Raw genomic sequence first — 12,925 nt, forward strand, 5'->3', positions numbered from 1 at the left:
AAGACAAAAGACAAAAAGAAAAAAAAAAAGATTTATCCAGAGGGCCTTGGAAGCTCTTCATTTTTTGATCCTTTTTTTATGATGATTGCATTAGGATTTTTTTCCATGTGGATATAAATTCTCCCGGAGCAGGGAAATAGGATCTTTCTTTAATTTTGCCCTTCTGCCCAGTTCAGGGCTCCATACCAATGGTTTTTTTTTTCTGTCTCTTTTTAAAGCTGCACCTGCGACATTTGGAGGTTCCCAGGCCAGGAGCTGAATCAGAGCTGCCGCTGTGGCTTACACCACAGCCATAGCAACACCAGATCCGAGCTGCATCCGCGACCTATACTGCAGCTTGCGGCAACACTGGATCCATAACCCACTAAGCAAGGCCAGGGATTGAACCCACATCCTCCCAGAGACAACGTTGGGTCCTAACCCATTGAGCCACAATGGGACCTGCCATACCAACATTTTGTTTTATCTCGCATCACATCCTCTTGATAGCCAGGAGTCGACAGGAATTTGCCTCAGAAAAATTCAGAGTTCACCTCAATGGCCATAACTGCTATCTCTGGGACCCTCCCATGGAAAAGGACAGACAGCACTCATGCTAAACAGCCCATACGATTGGTTGTTCGGTGAGGCAGTAGAGTGTAATACTTCAAACCATGGGTCCTGGAGCCAGACACCTTGGCTACAACTCCCTTCTCTCCCCTGGTGAATTGCTCAAACTCGGGCAAATCGTATAATCTCTCTCTGTCTCAGTTTCTTCATCTGAAGAATGGGATGACAATGATACTAAGATCTACCTAAGAGGGCTGGTATGAAGATGACATGTGATGTATGTGCTGGGAATAAGAAAAACACTCAATGGAGTTCCCGTCATGGTGCAGTGGTTAACCAATCCGACTAGGAACCATGAGGTTGCGGGTTCAGTCCCTGGCCTTGCTCAGTGGGTTAGGGATCTGGCATTGCCGTGAGCTGTGGTGTAGGTCGCAGACGTGTCTCAGATCCCGCATTGCTCTGGCTGTGGTGCAGGCCGGTGGCTGCAGCTCCGATTGGACCCCTAGCCTGGGAACCTCCATGTGCCACGGGAGTGGCCCTAGAAAAGGCAAAAAGACAAGAAAATAAAAATTAAAAAAAGATAAAGCACTCAATAAAGATGAGCTCTTGCTATTCATATCACCAGTGTCTTCATAGCTGGGTTTTCAGCTACAAGAGCAAAGAGGCGTTTCTGGCCACCACTGTATGCCCAGCACCCAGCACAGTGCACACACATCTTCTCAGAGTCACCCTTCCCCTCTGCCGCCCCATCACCCACCCAAGTCGGCCACGTCACAGACTCTTTCCTTGTAGCTGCCCTGCCGACGCACCCTTTTTATTACCTCTCGAACTCTGGCCCGCCCCTTCTTCTGTGGCCTCTGCCACAAGTTATGTTCTCAACTCCTCTGTCTTGCTATTCTTAAATAATCTCCTATTCTAACAGGCATCTTGGTTGGGCCCCCATTTCCAGAGGACTCTCTCTGCAAGCTTCCCAACCTGGAAACCTGATAGATTTCACCTCTCCACTTGAAATTCTTTCATGGCTCCCCATTACTGACAAGATCATGGAATAAACACATGTCAGGCAGCTACAAAGAAATATTGTGAAAGGGTGTGGCGGTTAGAATAATGCCTCCCCCAAGAGGTCCGTGTTCTCATTCCCCAAATCTGTGAATATGTTATGCTACAAGGCAAAAGAGACTTTGCAGGTGGGATTGAAGGTGTGGGGATGGGAAGGTAGCTGGGGATTAGCCTGGTGGGTCAGGCTAATGGGATCGCCAGGGTCTTTTGGAGGGAAACGAAGACAGTCAGGGTCAGAGAAGGAGACGTGATGATGAAAGCAGGGGTGGGGGTGATGTGAGGCCACGAGCGAAGGAATGCCGACGGCCCCCAGAGGCTGGGAAAAGCAAGAACTCCATTTCCCCCTAGAGCCTCCAGAAGGAACGCAGCCCTGCCACCGTCTCGGCTTTAGACCCGCTGAGGTTTCGGACCATCAGGACTGTAACAAAATAAATTTGTGTTGTGTTAAGACACTAGATGGGTGGTAGTTGGTTGCAGCAGTGATAGGAAACCAATACACAAGGCAGTTGGAGAGACGGCGCTGACGAAATAAATGTGTGGAGGTCAATCAATGACGGTATGACGAACGGGCCAGACTCAGGCATCGATACATCTAAAGTCCTTCTCACTCACGACATGCCGGAGGGTGCATTTCCCAGGTTGCTACAACTCTGTGCTTCCCTCAGCTTCGCTGCAGGAGGCAGGAAGTGAGGCCCGGAGGGGGTGGAAACCCACATGTCTACACAAACGGAAGGGGACACGCTCTTGAGCCCCAGTTTGCTTGCAGACTCACGCCCCCCACTAGGTCTATGGTGGAAACCAGGGCAGGCGGGGCCAAAAACCCAACCAAATGGACTTCTCATTTCCCCTAACCAAGCAAATCTGATATGCTGCATTCTACATTTTAATTTAAGAAGCTGTTTCTACCTTGACTTTTTTTTCTTTTATATATAATGTTTGTTTGTTTTTTTTTCATCAGAGCTGGTTTACAGTGTTCTGTCAGTTTTCTACTGTACAGCAAGGTGACCCAGTTACACATACATGTATACATTCTTTTTTCTCACATTATCATCGACAGATGACTGGATTAGGAAGATGTGGTATATATACACAATGGAATATTACTCAGCCATCAAAAAGAACCAAAGAATGCCATTTGCAGCAACATGGATGGCACTAGAGACTCTCATACTGAGTGAAGTAAGTCAGGAAGAGAAAGACAAATACCTTGACTTTTCAAAAGCAGGTTTTACACGTAAATCCATCCAGGACCTATCCAATCCCTACTTACATAGGTTGGCTGTCAGCTCACAAAGGAAGACAGGGAACAGGGTGAACTGGTCAAGGGAGATTCTCTGGAAGCATTAAGATAAGCTGTAGAGAATGATCAAGTGATCTGGGATCTGGGAAGAAAGACACGGTTTGAGAAAGCAATCTAGAAGTGGCTAAAGAGTGCTTTTGTGGAGCAGGAGACAGGATCTGGGTTTGCTACCTTAGGAGTCACCTGATCTGATTTCGTTCTTAAAGTCTCTGGGCCTCAGCATCTTCATCTTTAAAATGGGCATAATAGGAGTTCCCTTGTGGCACAGTGGGTTAAGGACCCAGCGTTGCTGCTGCTGTGGAGCGGGTTTGATCCCTGGCCTGAGAAATTCCACCTGCCATGGGGGAAGTCAAAAAATAAGAAAATACAATGGGCATAATAATACCTATTTCGCAGCATTGTTGAGAATAGTAAATGATAACATGCTCGTGAAGATGCCAGGGCAGTGGCTGCCACATGGTGGATTCCAGAAAGTTTTTGTTATTTCCCATGAGGCCCTTTTCCTATTGATATTATAAACTATGCACATTATTGTAATACACCATTTAGTAAAACAAAAGCACCGAACAAAAAAAACAGGAAAAAAAAAAGCTACTCTATCAAGATAAAAGAAGGAGAAGGAACAGTCATGCATAAGCTGTAAAGATTAAGCTCGTGAAAATGTGTTGGTTCATATTTTCCCACCTTGCACAATGGCCAAATGAATTCATGAAAAATCTGACTTTGGGAATTATTAAAATCCCCAGCGATGAGAATAATACACATTGGGTCTTGTGCAATGTGACAGGGTTATTGACTGACCCAGCTCTCAGGTGCTGAGTAGCCAGTAACATATTTTAAGGTCTCCATCGTTCAGGAGGAGCATTTTCTGTGGCTGCTGAAATCACATCTGGCGATGGAGCCACGTGAACAGGCAGTTGTCAGCGCAGCCACAGTGAGTCTCTTCCCTCCTAGCCGAGGCCACCTCTGCAGGGGGCCCCACCAAAACACTGTTTTTCTCCCCAACAGCAAATGTGGACCACACTAGTGACACCCACGCACTCCATAAATATATGCCAGATGAATGAAAACTGCATAAGGTGGCAGTGGAAAATGACCAGCCAAAGTATTTGAAAAGATCAACCTGGAAGGAAAATCAATTCTAATAAACTCGATGCTTTCAGGCGCCAAGATTATGAAGGTAAATAGTCTTTGAAACTGGAATGAGCATGCAGCAGAGAATAGTAAATAACATTGATCATGCTTGCAAACCTCCCAGGCATCCTCGGGGGTTCACAGATAAATTGATTAACTGTTATCTCACACTCAGGACTCCCAAATTAACTGCCTGCATTCCGTAAATAATTCCTAGGCAAAGATAAAACTGTTTGGTCGAATTAGCATGTTCAGCTGAAGAAGAGTGAAAAGTGAAATTGAAAGGGAATCGACCATTTTTTTTCCCCAAGGATGCATCAATCAAACAATTACCTCCTTTTAAAGAAAGAGGATGTATTTTTCAGGCGTTCATGTTCATATGCAGGCAAAGATACTTTATTTAAATCGCCACATACTTTTGAAAAAGCCTGGTTGCTATGAATGAAATAAAGGCCACACATTTTCAGTTTTCGAATGTTCTGACGATCAGGTCATCTTAAGCCTGCAGAATTAAGGAGAAAAACCTCTGTGGGCGTCAGCTCAATGGAGGTTAAACTTACAGACCTGGCTAATGAGCGGCTGTTAAATCAATTTACTTGAGTACTGTTTTCATGCTGCACAGATGCAACTGGCATGATAAGAAGTGTATTACCGGGTACACGTTAAGTTCAGAAACGAAACATCTACCATCCAAAGTTTGCAGAGTTTGCAAAACTTTCCGTTTAATTTGAAAGAGGTGGGGGTCGGGGGCAAAACGCAGTCCACTACGTTAGGCAGCATCCTAAACTTTCTCAGGGAAAAACCACAACAAAAGTTCCCAGCCCCTCCTGTGGGGTGGGGGAGGGGCAGCGGGGTTTGCAGGCACTGGGTTCTCAGCTCTGAGGACAGGCTTCTGGATTTATCCATCACAGAAACAACAGCTGCCCGTCACTGACATCTTCTCCATGCATATTCCAAGTTGAAGGACTCAGTTAGCTTGAGGGATAAATTACCTCAAACTGAATGAAGATATTTGGAAACTATTCAGGCTCAAGTTAACCAGGATATACTCAAAGGAGATATATATATATATTTTTTTTTCATTCATTCACTCACACAAATACATATACATACACACACAGACACAAACAAATACCCAAATCAACTCTAAAAATAACGGAATGGAATGAGGGCGTAAGACATACCGTTTGCCAAGTAAGGCTGTGTGAGTAAGCGGAGTCCTTGCAGACACCGAAGGAGACGCTGCACCTATTTTTTTTCTGAATCTGGGCCAGACTCCTCACTTCTTTCCCCTTAGAACACTGGCTGAGTAATGAAGACAGAAGGTAAGTTCTTTGGGACGGACTCAAAATTCTCTTCTCCTCCTTATAGGGGCACCCCTCTCTCCTCCACTCACCTTGTCTGGAACTGACTCTTGGGACTCTTTGGTTGGGGTCCGCACGGCTCTAGTTACAAAACAGGTGAAATGTGCATCCTCGGAGGAAACAATGTGGAATTTTCCAGAAAGGCCCCATTTTCTCCCACCCCCACGCCGTCCTACCTCGAAACGGATCAAATTTTGTTATAGATGCTTGCACCATAGGATTATCCTATAGGGAGGGGCGACCCCAGATGGGGGATGGGACGCGCGTGGGCAGGTTTTGTTCAAGTCAGCGGCTCAAAAGTGATGCTAATCCAGTTTGGGAAAAGTCAGAGGGTGCTAGGAGCCCCTTTGTGCAGGACACGCTGCCTTTCTCATACAGGAGCCTGAGATCCCGCAGGCCGGCCCCCACAACCGCTAACCAATGTCCCTTCCTTCCAACACAGGCACTTGGATAAAGCCGGGAGAGTAGCAGCCCAGATCCGCAGGGAAAAAAGGGAACCTTACCAGCCTCTCCTAAGGCGGATGGGAGAAAACAAGCCCAGCTGTTCTAGGCCAGGCGACGGGGTTCCTTGACTGCGGGGACAGAGAAGGCTGAAATCTTCCTTCCCTCTGTTTGGTTTTTCCCCAGCAACCCCTCCCAGGCTCTTTCTCACAAAGCGCTCTCCTATGCTCTAATCCCCTCACAGGGAAAACCAGCACACACACACACACACACCCACCCACCCACCAAATGACTTCTGCAGAAGCGCCTCTCCTGGGGAACGGGAGGGGAGGGGGGGAAAGGGGGTGTTTGCTGGCAGTGATTCCTGCCAGGCGGATGCTCAGGGAGGCATGGGACCAGGCCCTTGCTTGGCACTCCTCGGCCATCGGGTACCAAGTACCAAGCCTGGGACCCGTGGTCCCCCGGCCAGCCTGGGGATGTGCGTTTGCCTTTTCCATCCCTCCAACCCCAGGGGGTATCTCTCAGGGATGGGAAAGGTGCTTCAGCCTAGAACTTGATCTGCCCTCGCTCCTCTTTCCCACTCCCTCCCAGAACAGAATCCTGTCGAACCGGTTAGGGAGAAATCCGCCAGCAGCTGCCCACATCGGGCGAGCGTTTTAAAAGCCTTTGCCACTTTTGAGCAGCTGTTGGTTCTCCATGTAGCCCCCAAGGTGAAAATCCGCTGAAAACATCCAGAAAAGACAGAATAAGCAAACAGGAAAACGCCGATCTCGAGGTGCCAGCGAAGACCCTGAAAATTACTCTTTTGGCAAAACATTCATTTTGAAAAATCATGTTTGGAAAATAGTACAGAAAAGTCAGTGGCCAAGTTGTGAGGCATGACCTTTTCTAAGATCTAAAGTTTACCTTGTTGTCCCTGCGGATGGGGTCCAGGCTTGTTGTTCAGAATATTCACCTTGCAAATCCAATTCCTTTTCTCACCGAAGAGAGAAAAGCATCTTAGATTTTTCTCAGAGATGCTACGATCAATCTGAAATTCCTCCGTTCCCCCCTCAAGTTTTGGAAAAGAAGACTTACCTTCCTATTGTGTCCTTGAGAACCTCGAAACGAATAAATCAAAGAGGAGAAAAGCAGATGGCACAGATCTACATTGTGCAGTGAGGGCTGTTTGCCTTGGAGTCATTATTTCTAAGGAGACGCCGCCACCGCCGCGCTTATGCCTCGGCTCGGCAGCGTGCCACTTGGGCCTTTGAAACAAAATGAATCTGGCTTCACACCACCAGCTTTACTGCATACTAACACTCCAGCCTACCCCGACGGGGGCACGCCGCCCTTTTCCATAGTGACCCTGCATAGAATCAGAGGTGACGGTTTGATGGATGATTTTCCCAAGAGACAATGCAATCTGTGACATCATGGCTCTGTCTGCACCCCGGGGCTACCCCAGGCCCCCGTCCAGCGTCTCCTCTCTCTCGAAAGAAAACTGCCTCTGCTTGGGGACAATGCCGTCTCAATAGCAAACACGAGCCTGGGATGCAAAGCAAATGCCATCACTTTTCTGCCCTCCTTAACTTCCACTTTCTGATTCTCCTTTGCTGGGGGAATGGCAGGAGAAGGAGACCGGAATGGACCGGGTAGAGAGTTCAGACAAAACCAGAGGAGCAGAATGCAAGATTCTAAAAGTTTATCGCCCAAGAGCAAAATCACTGTGTTTACTTTTTCTATCACCATTAAGGACTTCGGCAGCGACACTGATGTCTTTCTGTCCCACGAGATGTAAGAGATTTTACAGTGAAATTATATGCAAACAACTGCAAAGATAAAGTATCTGTATGAAGCGTTCCCTACTTAACTGGGGCTCAATATTATATCTTTTTTGATTATAGAAAGATTTTCCTTTTCTTCAAATATCAAGTAATAAATATATCGCTCTCGAATTCACCTTGGTGATTCACTCTAGTCTATGTGTTAGTTGTTCCCTGAACCAGTACATGTCACCAGGCTTAACGGTTAAAGTAATACTTAGTAAATCCATTGGAACGTCTGATACGAACTTACTTGCAAATAAACGTGATAGCTGATATCTTTGCAACTATCATTATCGCCTCTATCCTTTTCACCCATTTAAATTTCAGATGTTTGCCCCAAGGACAATAAAAAATCCAGACGACATCTATAGCTATATTACATATCTATCTATTCATCCATCCATATCTATCATCTATTGATCGTTCAGTCAATCGATCTATTTCACCTATCTGTATCACCTCTATTTACATTATCCATATCTTTATTCTGTTTTTCTAGCACATCTACAAACGATCAGTAGATCTATGAATATAAAAACCCCAAACTTGCGCATGGCCAAAAACAACATAAGCCAAGTCAAAAGAGACGATGAACTGGGGAAGAGCGCCTGGCTCCTGTATGGTGAACAAGTGGCTAAACTTTGAGAAAAACCTACCACCGAAAAGAAAAACGAGCAAAGGTTATGAAACAGTGGTGGTATACAATTTGCTCCTCAAATGTACGGAAAGATGTTCTTTCTCACCTGCAGTAAAAGACATGCAAATTAAAACTCCACCAAGATATCACCTGTTGCCTATCAGAGTAGCCTAAATCTAAAGGGTTGGCCTCCTATGACGCTGGTGAGGTTATGAGGCTTCTGGGGAAGCTGGTGCTCTCACAGGGTTCTGGTGGGAGTACAAAATACTCCCACAAATATGGAGGGGATTTGGCAATAAGTAGTTGACTTCCAGGCGTGGGTACCCTTCCATCCAGCAATGTCACTTCTAGGTGTCTATTGCGCAGAATCACCTGTACAAGCATGAAAGGTCATAGGTTCAAGCAAAATCATGGAAACCACACAAATGCCCAGCAGTAGCTTGCTATTCCATAGTAATACATACCTGGAAAAATCCTGTACAATTGCAGAAAGGAAGGTCAGTTCTCTATGTACTAGTATAACCAATGCCTGGGTCATCAAAGCGAAGTAGAGAAGAGGGAGGGCACAGGGCCAGGAGAAATCAGGAAAGTGCAGAGGGAGGACTAAAAGCCTATATGTGCCTGTGCCTGTATTTGCGAAAAGAGTCAACTCTGGCAGGATGAAAAAGAATCTAAGGAAAATAGATTTGTATAGGGAAAGGAAGTGAGGGGGGTGGAAAGAGCAGAAATGAACATGAGAGGTCTCTGTGTTTACTTATCCTTTTCTGTCTGGGGTTGGCAAACTACAGATCTTCCTCAGCTTGTGATGGGGTTACGCCCCGATAAACCCAATGTAAGTTGAAAGTACTCTTGGGAGAAAATGCATTTCATACACCTAATGCACCAAACAACACAGCTTAGCCTAGGCTACGTTTAATGTACTCAGGACACTTACATTAGCCCACAGCCGGGCAAAATCGCCTGACACAAAGCCTACATTATAATAAAGTGTTGACTCTCTCATGTAATTTATTGTATACTATCCTGAAAGTGACCTGAATTTCAAGGAACTGATTTTGTCAAAGGACTTTATCTCTAAACCAAACATAACTGTGAGCCTTTAAAAAGTGAATTGGTCCAAGCTTGCACCCAAAGCCCTTAAAATATGCATATCATTTGACCTGCACCTCTACTTTGGGGAAATAATATAAGGAAATAAGGCTATACATATACCACTGTGTTCAGAGAGACACATACAAGGGATGCTTATACACCAGCCAAGCAACAACATCAAAGTACTGGTAACAATAGAAATGCCCCCAAATAAGAAATTGGCTATGAAAGTTGTGGTACCGTCATTCAAAGGAATATTGCCAGTCCTGTTGGCTACCGCTATGTAACAAACCACCTGGAAACTTAGTGGATTAAAACCAGCCACATGCACGGTGCTCACAAATCTGTGATTCCGGAAGGGTTTGGCATAGACAGCTGCCTCTTCTCTACTTGGCCTCAGTTACTGTGGCTGGAAGGCTGGAGTCATTTGGAGACTTGCTTATCACGTGGCTGGCATTTGACACGGGGTGTTGCCTGAGGCCTTAGCAGGGGCTGGTGGCCAGAACACCTACATACGGCCTTTCCTCTGTGGCGTGGGCTTCCTCACGATATAATGGCTGAGCTCCAAGGGTGAGGACCCCTAGAGAGGGTCAGGCAGAAGTCATATCACCTTTTATGATCTCTCTTGGAAATCATATGGCAACACATCTGGTGGATTGAGGCAGTCATAAAACCTCAGGCAAGTTCAGGGTAAAGGGGTGTAGAGTCTACTCGTGGTTGGGCATGACGAGCTCCAGAAAGTGAAGTGGGTGATGGAGAGGTTGCTGTCATCAGCTTGGAAAGTATAATCTGTCCTAATTATGCAGTGATTAAAATGATAGAGCAGATCCAAATTTACCAACGTGGAAATACATTCAAATGATAGTGACTGCTGACATGACAGAACAGCCAATACCGTGCCATCCAGTAGAGAGAACACAAGCATACAGTTGACACTCGATAAACATTGGTTGAATAAATCGTTGTACAGAAATGAATTATGTTTTATGTTTGTGTGTCTGTATTGAAAACATTCTAAGAGCAGCTACATCGAAATGTGAACATTGGTTACATTTCTGTGCTGGAATGAATGATTTCACTTTTTTTTAAGATAGCGAATTTATAATATTCTTTAATGAGTGTTCAGAGAAAATTAAAAGGTATTTCCAAATGAACCTCCGAGGACAATAATCTGAGCTGATTGTCAGAAAGGCTGACCTATTTTTTTAAAGATAATTGAAAGCTAATTAGAACGCTCCCTGCCGAAGCACTTTTTCCCTTTATCTGCTTGTTGGAAGAATTTATCATTGAGCTCTCTGTAAGCATTTAATGGCTGTAAAGTATTTAAAGTATTTAAGGGATGTAAAAATAAGAACTTCCTCTTTCCTTTGTGATGACAAAAGAACACCAGCAACGTAAAATACAATCATTTCAAAAAATAAGGAGCTATCTCATTACAGTAATTTGTCTCCAGATGAGTCACTGGTGAGAATTATAATAAGAAACTCACACGTTCATCACTGAAGTAGTACATAGTTCAGTGGGGACCAGGACATCAGAAAAGAAAATAATTCCATGTGCTGTGCGTGTAATTCGCCATGTTACACTATGACTACTTTTCCCCTGAACATTAATATTTTAAAAACAGATATGAAAATATACCTTATTTTTGGCAGCAAAATCGCTAATGTCTCATATAACAAATCCTTTGAAAGCACGGTTTAATCAAGATGTTAGAAATGATACATGGACAAATTTGAATGCAGAATTTCCTCTTGTGATAAGAGGGCAACCGTGTCAAGTTTGGGGCACGGAGGGGAGTTGGCTGAAACAATCTTGAGAGAATGAGAGTCATTTGGGCGACACTAGAAAAAGAATATAGTTTTAACTGGACTCATAAACTGGTTTAATAGCAATCAGCTTTTAGTAAGCTCTGTCTTGTTTGCATTCAATTGCAATCATTTCCTTTTGCTTGACCCCAATTGAAATTTCTAATACTTGAGGCTATAGCTCTTCCTTCATCCCTTGAAAGGTCACTCCTCCAAAACAATGCATGCAGGAACTCAGCCCTGATTCTCTAGAAGCAAAAAGAGGCCCACTGTCAACTCTTAATGACAAAATCATTAACATCCTGAACAAACACAGTTCATTTTGTCCCTGGAAGCTACCGTCTCTGATCCTCCTTTTTGGAATTAGATCATTTTTCACTGGACTCAAAGAGCACACACACCCACACTCACGACCCGCCCCCCTCAATGCAAGACTTGATTTTTCCAAAGAATCAATTAGTCATCATTCTAACGAGTTATTTTTTCTTGTTCGTTTTTTTTTTTTTAACGTAGTTTGTCAGTTAAATGCTTTAAGTCATAAATGCTCGATGTGGAATTTTAGATGTTAAAAAACACCTAAGAAAAAAATCACCTATAATTCAAAAATGAAGTGATGTCCACTAATAAAAGCTTTCTATGCATATTTATAGATAGAGGGATGATTGATGATAGAAATAATATTCAACAAATTCAGTTCATACTGTATATACATACACTTTTACATCATGCCTTTTAAAAAAAGTCATTATTTTTGAACCCTGAACGACTTTACTGGGGTATCATTTCCATATTATAAAATTCATCCACTTTAAAGGACTTTTAGTAAATTTATCAAGTTCTGCAACCATCACCAAAAGTCAGTTTCAGAGTATTTTCATTATGCTAATAAGACCTCTGTGCTTTTTTTTTTTTTTTTTTTTTTTTGTCTTTTTGCCATTTCTTGGGCCGCTCCTGCGGCATATGGAGAATCCCAGGCTAGGGGCCCAATCGGAGCTGTAGCCACCGGCCTACGACAGAGCCACAGCAACGCGGGATCCGAACCACGTCTGCGACCTACACCCCAGCTCACGGCAATATCAGATCCTTAACCCACTGAGCAAGGCCAGGGATCAAACCCGAAACCTCGTGGTTCCTAGTCAGATTCGTTAACCACTGAGCCACGACGGGAACTCCCCCTGTGCTTTTTTACATAGAGTTTATCCCCATTCCTACTCGCAGCCCCAGGCAATTCCTCTCTCTTTCTATAGATTTGTCTTTTCTATATACTTCCCATAAGTGGAGCCATACAATATGTGGTCCTCTGTGTGTGGCTTCTTTCACTCAAGAAATGATTCTAGAGCATCATTCCTCGTCATAACATGGAACGTGTATTTCACTGGTTTTTAATCACTAAATAGCATTTGCAGCTCTTTCATCAAACCTAGCATAAAAACACTCAGGCTGATCCACTCTTTGGGTCTTCATTTCTTTTTCTCTCTTCTCTTTTTTTTTCTTTTTTGGGCTGTGCCTGTGGCATGGGTAAACCCCTGGGCCAGGGATTGTATCCACACCACCACAGCTGTAACCTGAGCCACAGCAGTGACAATGCCGGACCCTTAACCCGCCGAGCCACGAGGGGACTCTGGGTCTTCATTTCTTTATGAAGTCTCTTGGGTCATGTAAAACTTTTATTCAGTAGATGTGTATGCTTTTCTCTTATTCATATGTCTTTTGTTACAGAGGTCCCAGCTGAG

General features: G+C 44.4%; 1 protein-coding gene across 16 annotated transcripts in view; it reads right to left on the bottom strand.

Annotated features, from left to right (window-relative positions):
* Nucleotides 1–12,925, bottom strand: part of MID1 (midline 1) — a 668,331-nt gene that overhangs the window by 230,503 nt on the left and 424,903 nt on the right. The window contains exons 1-3 of one of the 16 annotated variants that reach the window (XM_085007312.1): nucleotides 6,925–7,196; nucleotides 6,754–6,818; nucleotides 5,227–5,347 (exon numbers count right to left, since the gene is read on the bottom strand). The exons of 6 other annotated variants lie outside the window; for them this stretch is intronic. The gene's annotated coding sequence lies outside the window, so the exon portion shown is untranslated. Of the gene's footprint in view, nucleotides 1–5,226; nucleotides 5,348–5,438; nucleotides 5,488–5,582; nucleotides 6,145–6,753; nucleotides 6,819–6,924; nucleotides 7,470–12,925 lie in introns of those variants that run through there. 9 more of the 16 variants (XM_085007316.1, XM_085007325.1, XM_085007309.1 and 6 more) reach the window with 9 other exon arrangements.

This window comes from Sus scrofa, chromosome X (assembly GCF_054392235.1).
Source record: "Sus scrofa isolate SSC_HxYL_T2T_F1_AM1 chromosome X, Sscrofa_HxYL_maternal_Yorkshire_Landrace_v2.0, whole genome shotgun sequence".
Lineage (NCBI taxonomy): Eukaryota > Metazoa > Chordata > Mammalia > Artiodactyla > Suidae > Sus > Sus scrofa.